Genomic DNA, 9,363 nt, shown 5'->3' with positions numbered 1-9,363 from the left:
CCTCCTCACCGTAACAAAGGAGGTCCAAGAGATTCGTGACTATGGGCAGCCCTTGGATTCGGTGGATCCTGCTGGGGTAGACGGTGGGTATAGAGCCTAGACATTTCAACAGAGATGCACATAGCCCTAGTTTCAGAGAGTGTGCAGCGCAAGCTTCTATATTGGAGCTTGGCCAGACTCTCCTTAGTAGGTAGGGCCTTGGTGGCTAACCTTCCTCTTCTTTATCTTGAATCCTCCCAAGCACCATTGGGGGAGTTCAGTCTGTTGTTGGTGGTTGTATTGGATGGATATCCTGGTCCTGGTTGTCTAGGAAGGAAGCATCCTCCAATTGATGTGGCTGTTCTGAGAAGACCACATCACGACTTACTATTACCTTATTGGTAATAGGATTATAGATATGATAACCCTTTGCCTCTTCATTGTAGCCCAAGAAAATACACTTCCAGCTCTTCGGTTCCCATTTAGTCCTGTTAGCATTGGGGACATGCATAAAATAGTCACATCCAAAAACTCTGAAATGTGTAGCTAAAGGTTTCTTACCAGAAAAGGCCTGCAGTGGAGTCATCCCATTCACAACCTTCGTGTAGCTATGATTCAGAATGTAAACTTCCGTGTTACATGCTTCAGCCCAGAAAGTCTTTGGCAAATCTTTCCCTTTCATCATACTCCTGCCCATTTCGTAGATGACGTGCATCTTGCGCTCTGCTACTCCATTTTGCTGTGGTGTATGTGGCGGGGGTTTCTGCCTCTTGATCCCGTGACTTTTGCAGTAACTTTCGAATTCACTTGATGTTAACTCTCCACCTCTATTTGATCTCAACTTCTTCACCTTCCTCCCCATTTCTTTCTCGACCATTACATGCCATTCTTTGAACTTCCTAAAAGCCTCATCTTTAGTCTTTAGGAAGTATATCCATATCCTTCTATTGTAGTTGTTGATCAGCATCATGAAGTAGTAGGAACCACCCAAAGCTTCCATATCCATCTTTCTATAGAGGTCCGTGTGAAAGAGCTCTAGAGGAGCCTTTGCCCTGCTGGCCTCTTTAGGAAAGGGTTGCCGATGCTGCTTGCCCATCATGCAAGCTTCACATACATTGGGCAGATCTATAATTTCTGGTAGGTCTACAATCATTCCACTTTTATGCATCTCCTTTAAAGAACTAAGGTTTAGATGACCAAACCTCTCATGCCACAGCTTAGTGTTGCTCACATTGGCTCAAGCACTGAAAGCTGAGAGTTCATAGATGTTGTTGCGCATCCAAAATCTATATGCCATTCTTATCGAAGTGAACTTTGAGGTCCCGATTCATGATCGCAGAAATGGACAACAAGTTCCTCTTGATATCTGGCACATAAAGAACATCGGACAACTACTTTACAACTCCATCTGACTTGAGAGCAATCATACCTTTTCCTTTTGCTGGACATTTTGCATCATTTCTGACTGCTACCAGGATGTCGTTCCCTACTGGATGTAGAGAGGTATACCAATCCTTATGACTGGTCATGTGGCGCGATGCACCACTATCAATAATCTAAGGTTCATCTGTAGGTACATGAACTACCTCCATGTAAATCTCCTCAATTGCTATGAACAGCTCTACTGGTACTACCTGCGCATTGTTGCTGGACTCTTTCTTTACTCCGTTCTTCTCATCTGCAATCTTCTTTCGGCACTCATTCTGCTTGTGCCCTACCTTGTTGCAATAGAAGCAATTGATCTTCTTCTTTCTCTTTTTATCATTAGAAGAAGATGGGTTACCAAAGTTCTTACCCTTATCTTTCTTTACTCTAGCCGAGAAAGTCGCAGTCCTCATCTTTTGACGCATCTCCTCCTCCAGAAGCATTACGCTAAAATCCTCAAAGTTGAGGGGCAGATTTCTGTTCTGTGTATTCAGTGCCATAACAAGACCATCATACTTTGGTGGGAGAATCCGTATGCACCTTTGTGCTAGATTCTTGCTAGTGATGGTGATGCCAATCGCAGTCATCTAATCGTGCAGATTCTTCACCCTGGTGATGAACTTCTCTGTCATTTCAGACTCAGACAGTTTCTCGTTCGCGAGTTGAGTCTCTAAATTCTGAATCCGCATCTGATTCGTGGTCTCGTATTGATTTTTCAAGACCCTCCATGCCTCCTCTGCTGTGGTGACATGTTGAATTAATGCCATGATAGGATCACTTACACTGTAGACAATAGAACACAATGCATCTGCATTTCTTCTTGTCCACGTGAGAATCTCATCTGTAGTTGGTACTGTCTGTTGTCCTGCATTGGCTAGATTCGGTCTCGCAACCAGCTTCATGTCCACCCCAATAGCAGTATCCCAAAGCTCGTATGCGCTTAGGATGGTCTTCATCTTGAACTTTTAGAGTGGATAGTTAGTGCCATCCAACTTTTCGCATTCGCCGAACAGTGGGATTTTTAGTCTTGCGGGCTGGGCCATCTCTCACAATCTGCTCACAAACAGAAACACACTACCAAATCTTCTTGCTAGAGCCCAAGCTCTGATACCATGTAAGAAAACAATAGAACATATGTGCTCAACAGATAACATGATCTCATATGCAAGAGAGAAAAGTGTTAGATATCAATGCTCCACTCTCGTGTAACTACGCAGGAACCAGCTAACTCTACTTGTAAGCCCCCCATATTAGGAGAAGGCATTTGAGTAGCTTGGTTATCTGGTAGGTCCTAGTTTGGACACCAAATGGGGGCCATGTGTGGCCTGATGGCTAGACAGCTTCAGATAGAGTTGGCACACTGCCTACTAGGCTACATGCAAGTGCGGGAAGGCATCCCTTGACTGACTGCACTGAGGGTAGACAGAGCATTTCTCAAGGCAGTCCATTCTTGGGTTGCGGGGCCCGTTTGGAGCCTTAGATGATCCCAGATGGCTCTAGGCCAAATGGCAACCATAGGTTAGTTGCTCTGTTTTGCGCATCGATTCTATCGTATGGTCGGTGGCCTATTTCGAGACCGACCCCCAGTTGACTGTTTTGGGGGGACTAGGTCGGTCACCCAATTGAGCCTAACCGACTACGACTGGTGGCTATATAAGAGCAAGCCCATGAAGCCCATTTCATCACTGGCTACAGCAACCCTAATTCCTTAGCATCCAGCCTCCGTCTTCTACTGTTTCCAGCATGCCATCAAAGCTTCCTTCACAGGAGCGCACAGTTGGGAGGCAGCACCATCTATTGTATCAGTTCTATAGTAATCAAATTTTTGATTCTCCATACTATCTTGTTTTCTCTCTTGCATATGAGATCCTATTATCTGTTGAGCACAGATGTATTATTATTTTCTTACATGGTATTAGAGCTTGGACTCTAGCAAGAAGATTTGGTAGTGTGTTTTCTGCTTGTGAGTAGATTGTGAGAGATGGCCCAGCCCGCAAGACTATGAATCCCACCATTCGGCAAAAGCGAAAAGTTGGATGGCTCTAACTATCCACTCTGGAAGTTCAAGATGAAGACCATCCTAAGCGCATACTAGCTTTGGGACACTACTACTAGGGTGGATGTGAGGCCGGTTGCGAGACCGGATCCAGCCAATGCAGGACAACAGATAGTACCAACTACGGATGAGATTCTCGCATGGACAAGAAGAAATGCAGACGCACTGTCTTCTATTGTCTGCAGTGTTAATGATTCCATCATGGCATTAATTCAACATGTTACCATAGCGGAGGAGGCATGGACGGTCTTGAAAAATCAGTACGAGACCACAAATCAGACGCGGATTCAGAATCTGGAGGCTCAACTCGTGAACGAGAAGTTGTCTGAGTCTGAAGCAGTAGAGAAGTTCATCACCAGGGTGAAGAATCTGCACGATCAGATGACTGCGATTGGCATCACCATCACCAGTGAGAATCTAGCACGAAGGTGCATATGGATTCTCCCACCAAAGTACGATGGTCTTGTTATGGTGCTAAATATGTAGAACAAAAATCTGCCCCTCAACTTTGAGGATTTCATAGCGATGCTTCTAGAGGAGATGCATCAAAAGACGAGGACTGTAGAAGATTCGGCTTTCTAGACCAGATCAAAGAAAGGTAAGGGTAAGGACTCTGGTAGCCCATCTTCTTCTGATGATAAAAAGAGAAAGAAGAAGATCAAGTGCTTCTATTGCAACAAGGCAGGGTACAAGCAGAATGAGTGCCAAAAGAAGATTGCAGATGAGAAGAACGGAGTAAAGAAAGAGTCCAGCAATAGTGCGCAGGCAGTACCAGTAGATCTGTTCATCGCAATTGAGGAGATTTACACGGAGCCAGTTCATGTACCTGCGGATGAACCGTGGATCATTGATAGTGGTGCATCGTGCCACATGACTAGTTGGAAGGATTGGTATACCTCTCTACAGCTGGTAGGGAATGACATCCTGGTAGCAATCGGCAATGATGCAAAATGTCTAGGAAAAGGAAAAGGTACGATTGCTCTCAAGTCAGATGGAGTTGTAAAACAGTTGTCTGATGTTCTTTATGTGCCAGATATCAAGAGGAACTTCTTGTCCATTTTTGCGATCACGGATCGAGACCTCAAAGTTCAATTCAATAAGAATGGTGCACAGATTCTGGATCTTCAAGGGAAGGTCATTGGTAAAGGTACATGGCGCAACAACATTTACGAACTCTCAGCTTTCAGTGCTCGAGTAGATGTGAAGAACACTAAGCTGTGGCATGAGAGGTTTGGTCATCTAAACCTTACTTCTTTGAAGGAGATGCATAAAAGTTGAATGATTGCAGACCTACTAGAAATTTCAGATTTGCCTGATGTATGTGAAGCTTGCATGATGGGCAAGTAGCATCGGCATCCCTTTCCTAAAGAGACCAACAGGGCAAAGGCTCCTTTAGAGCTCATTCACACGGACCTCTGTGGAAAGATGGAGACATAAGCTTTGGGTGGTTCCTACTACTTCATGATGCTGATCGACGACTACAGTAGAAGGATATGGATATACTTCCTGAAGACTAAAGACGAGGCATTTAGTAGGTTCAAGGAATGGCATGTAATGGTCGAGAAAGAAATGGGGAGGAAGGTGAAGAAGTTGAGATCAGACAAAGGTGGAGAGTTCACATCAACTGAATTCAAAAGTTATTGCAAAAGTCACAGAATCAAGAGGCAAAAACCCCTGCCATATACATCACACCAAAATGGAGTAGCAGAACATAAGATGCACGTCATCTGCGAAATGGGCCAGAGTATGATGAAAGGGAAAGATTTGCCAAATACTTTCTGGGCTGAAGCATGTAACACTGTAGTTTACATCCTAAATCATAGCTACATGAAGGCTGTGAACGAGATGACTCCACTGCAAGCCTTTTCTGGTAAGAAAGCTTCAGCTACACATTTCAGAGTTTCTGGATGTGACTGTTTTGTGCATGTCCCTAATGCTACTAGGACCTAATGGGAACCGAAGAGCCGGAAGTGTATTTTCTTGGGCTACAGTGAAGAGGTGAAGGGTTATGATCTCTATAACCTTGTTACCAAGAAGTTGATTGTAAGTCGCAATGTGGTCTTCTTAGAACAACCGCATCAATTTTTTTGTCCTAAACCGAGATTTCCTCCTCTGCAAAAACCGCATCGTGACCTTCCCGCCTCCCTACTGCTGCAGCCCCGTCACCCATGGCCCCTCGCTGCCTGCGCGCCGCTTCACCCCCCTCCCCCCCCGTCTTCCTCCACTTCCCCTCCCTCTTCCTCCTCCACCTCACCTCGCACCCCTCTTCGATCTGATGGCAGCAACGGCTGGAGTTCAGCGGAACCTCCCTCGCCTGGGCCTCCGTAGACCTCGCTTGAGCAGCCTCGATCGTGTGATGGTGGGTTCACCTCTAGCGGCAGAGCTAGCCAGTGGCGGGTTGGGTGGTCTGCACCCTTTGCCCTCTTGTTGGGGCATGCTTCGTTCGCGTAGGGCTTGTAGGTGCAAGTTGCTTTCTCGTGCCACCCGTGGCTTGGGGCATTGCATCTCCTCGGAGGGGAGCATTGTTGGCTGTAGCCTGCTCCTCCACCCCAGCGGCTTGCATCACCTGCACCTTCATCGCAGCAACAGGAACATCTTTCAAGAAGCGTCGTGTGTGCTCGGGACCTTTTGTTGAGGAAAGGTTTGGTACTACCTCGAGCTCAAGGAGATAGAGATGCGAGATGCCTACTCCCATGGTTGTCAAGAGCTCTTCTTGATGGTCAAGCTCCACAACAGGGATCCTGGTGCTTCCGATCTCGGAGCTACACCGACTCGTGGAACCTTGCTACCTCGACGTGGCTTCACTGCTTTCCTCCTAGCAGGGGTTCTTGATCGTGGTTGGCACCTTGGTCATGGTCGGCCTCGATTGCTGGATGTTGACTCAGAGGAGTCATATCAGTTGATGGTTCACTGTCTCGAAGACCTTCCCACAGGGCGGTGGCTCTTGGCTCTATCCGCAGGGTTGCTGGACTTGATCCCTTCTCTTGGGGCTCTACTCTTTCTTGTTGTACCAGGAGGCACCCCAACTGGGTTGAGGCCTGCAGATGCGTGGAGCGGGCTACTGGAGTGCGGACTCGCCCCCCGCCAGGCGGTGGTTGCTCATGCAGGCGGGTCTTTTCTTGTTGGTGCCCTCAGGCGGGCTCGATGGAGGGGAGCTCAGCGGAGGAGGGACCCTTTTTTGCTTGGGTCTCCAAGCTTCTCAAGACTCAGAGCCTTTCTCGAAGACTCTTTTTCCACAGGGCGGCAGCCTCGACTCCTTCCTCAGGGATCCCTTCTCCTTTGGCTCTACTTCTTCTTGTCGTACCAGGAGGCTCCCCATGTGGGTTGAGGCCTGCAGGTGCATGGAGCGGGCTACTGGAGTGCGGACTCGCCCCCCGCCAGGTGGTGGTTGCTCATGCTGGCAGGTCTCTTCCTATTGGCACCCTCGGGCGGGCATGATGGATGGGAGCTCAGCGGAGGAGGGATCCATACATGCTTGGATTACGAGTATCTCCAGGATTCACTTCATCAGGGATTATTGGTCGGCCTCGATTGTTGGATGTTGACTCAGAGGAGTCATATCAGTTGATGATTCACTGTCTCGAAGACTTTCTAGTACCTCCAGGATTCACTTCATCAGGGATCCGTAGCTTTTTTGGTTTCGCGGTTTACTGGTTTTCAGAAGACCCAGACTAGGTTTTTTGTTTTGACAGCATTTTGCAACAGTTTTTTGCTTGGCCCTGGGTGGCTTGTAGTTTCGCAGGTGGGAGTTATCCCTGTGCTCCAACATTGCTGTTGAGTCTCTCTTGTATGCCTTCTCTCGAAGTAATATAATTAGCCCTTCTTTAAAAAAAAAAAAAAAGAACAACCGCATCAATTGGAGGATGATGCTTCCTTCCCAGACAACTAGGACCAGGATATCCATCCAGTACTACCACTAGTAGCAGACTGAACTCCCCCAATGGTGCTTGGGAGGATTCAAGACAAAGAAGATGAAGAAGAGCCTACAAAACCACAACGGCAATGGCCATTCTTGAAGTGGGTAAAGCAGCTTTTGGATGGCAGAGAACCTCCAACCATTGAGGGGGAACCATCCGAACACTACCGATCCAAGAGATTAGAGGAGCAAAGAAGGGTGCAGGAACACTTGGTCAACTATGCTTTGATGATAGAAGTGATCCGTGCTGATGAACCCAAGTGTCTTGAAGAGGCACAGGGTGATGATAGGTGGATGGAGGCTATGCAGTCAGAGTATGGCTCCATAATGAAGAACAACACTTGGGACCTTGTGGATTGACCACCAAAATGCAAGGTAATCGGAACCAAGTGGGTGTACAAGACCAAGTACAAGTCCGGTGGCACGTTGGATAAGTACAAGGCTTGGCTCATGGCAAAAGGATTTGAACATGTACATGGTTTTGATTATCAAGATACTTTTGCTCCCACAACTCGACTAACCACAATTTGTAGTGTTTTGGCGTTAGCTGCCCAGGGAAGTTGGCCCGTGTTTCAGATGGATGTGAAATCTGCCTTTCTGAATGGAGATCTCAAGGAGGAGGTATACGTGGAACAACCACCAGGTTTCGATATCCTCGGTTTAGAAGGTAAAGCCTGCAAACTGAAGAAGACACTTTACGGGATAAAGCAGGCCCCATGAGTGTGGTACCAGTGAATTGATGCCTACTTTCTACAAAATGGGTTCAAGAGGAGCCCATCTGATGCAAATTTGTATATCTTCAGAGAAGGAGGCAGGTGTATGATCATCGTCCTTTATGTGGATGACCTTGTCATAACAGGGAACCATGAAGAGAAGATCTCGCAGACGAAGCATTTGCTAGGAAGAGAGTTTGAAATGACAGATCTCGGACTAATGCATTTCTGTTTGGGGATTGAAGTTTGGTAGGAGCCAAAACAGATCTTCATTTCATAGCTAAAGTATGCTAGAGAGATACTGAAGGCATTTGGCATGGCTGAGTGCAAGACAGTTGGTACCCCTATGGAGGTTGATGCGAAGCTCTCAAACGAGGATTCATCACCACTGGTGGATGAAGCAAAGTATAGAAGGCTTGTGGGCAGCTTGATTTACCTATGCAACACACGGTCGGGCATCAGTTTTGCAACTGGTGTACTAAGTAGGTTTTCCAAGAAGCCCCGAGAGAACCATTGGAGGGCAGGGATGCGGGTGTTGAAATACATCAAAGGTACACTTGATTATGGCACCACCTATACCAAGGGCAACATCTTGACTGGATTCTGTGACTCAAATCGGGCAGGAGACGTGGACAGTAGGAGATCAATGATAGGGTACTGTTTCTCATTTGGATCTAGAGTTGTGTCATGGGTTAACAAGAAGCAACCCACAGTTGCTCTTTCTTCTACCGAGGCCGAGTACAAATCTGCATGCTTTGCTTCTTGCAAGGCAGTGTGGTTGAGGAGGATTTTGGGGGACATGGGTGCAGTGCAGAACAAGCCCACGCAATTATCATGTGACAATCAGAGTTGCATGGCAATTACAAAGAACCCGGTGTTCCACGCTCGCATAAAACACATTGAGATTCAATATCACTTTGTACGTGAGCTCATCATGGATGGAGAGGTCGACTTGGTGTACTATCCGACTACAGAGAATGTTGCGGGCATCTTCACAAAGGCTCTTGGAAGAGACTTACTGGAGAGGCATCTTGATCGACTTGGCATTGGGCCGAAAAAGTAAGTTCACATGCAGGTGGACATTGAGGGGGGGTGTTAGATATCAATGCTCCACTCTCGTGTAACTACCCAAGAACCAACTAACTCTACTTGTAAGCCCCCATATGAGGAGAAGGCATTTGAGTAGCTTGGTTATCTAGTAGGTCCTGGTTTGGACACCAGATGGGGGCCATGTGTGGCCTGATGGCTGGATGGCTTCACATAGAGTTGGCACA

The sequence above is a fragment of the Dipteris shenzhenensis genome, chromosome 11 (genome assembly GCF_047967505.1).
Source record: "Dipteris shenzhenensis isolate YYH24624 ecotype China chromosome 11, Dip_SZ_1.0, whole genome shotgun sequence".
NCBI lineage: Eukaryota > Viridiplantae > Streptophyta > Polypodiopsida > Gleicheniales > Dipteridaceae > Dipteris > Dipteris shenzhenensis.
This window is presented reverse-complemented; position numbering follows the sequence as displayed.